The 451-nt window shown below is 36.8% G+C and overlaps 1 long non-coding RNA gene across 1 annotated transcript; it reads left to right on the top strand.

Annotated features, from left to right (window-relative positions):
• Window positions 1–7: 7 nt before the first annotated feature.
• LOC140966021 (uncharacterized) lies at window positions 8–445 on the top strand. The gene is made up of 3 exons (XR_012173212.1): window positions 8–77; window positions 160–249; window positions 335–445. It is a non-coding gene; the product is annotated as an uncharacterized lncRNA (long non-coding RNA).
• Window positions 446–451: the final 6 nt, after the last annotated feature.

Here is a 451-nt window from a genome sequence, read left to right on the forward strand (position 1 = left end):
ATGCACAGGTTGCTATCAAGAAGCTGAAAACAAAATATCGTTCGTGGGAACAGTGCATGAACCTGAGAGAAGTCAAGGTTGGTGATTTGTTTCTTTGTTTGTTTATCATCGGATTTTTTCATTTTGTTCGACGTGACTTATTGGTTTTCTTCTTGGCAGACGCTGAGAGCAATGAACCATTCAAATATAATAAAGCTCAAAGAAGTTATCCTGGAATATGGTGACTTGTTTTTTGTTTTTGAATACATGGTAGGTAGTACACACATTCTGATTAATTAATTAATTCCCTGTCTTTATTTGCTTTCCTGCCTGTTCACAATCTTTTGTCTTTCAGGAGTGCAATCTACTTCAAGTGATGAAGAACAGCCGAAAACGATTTTCTGAATCTGAAGTGAGAATATGGTGTTTCCAAGTATTTGAAGGTCTTGCACACATGCATCAACGTGGATAC

Source organism: Primulina huaijiensis, unplaced genomic scaffold (assembly GCF_012295235.1).
Source record: "Primulina huaijiensis isolate GDHJ02 unplaced genomic scaffold, ASM1229523v2 scaffold199504, whole genome shotgun sequence".
Lineage (NCBI taxonomy): Eukaryota > Viridiplantae > Streptophyta > Magnoliopsida > Lamiales > Gesneriaceae > Primulina > Primulina huaijiensis.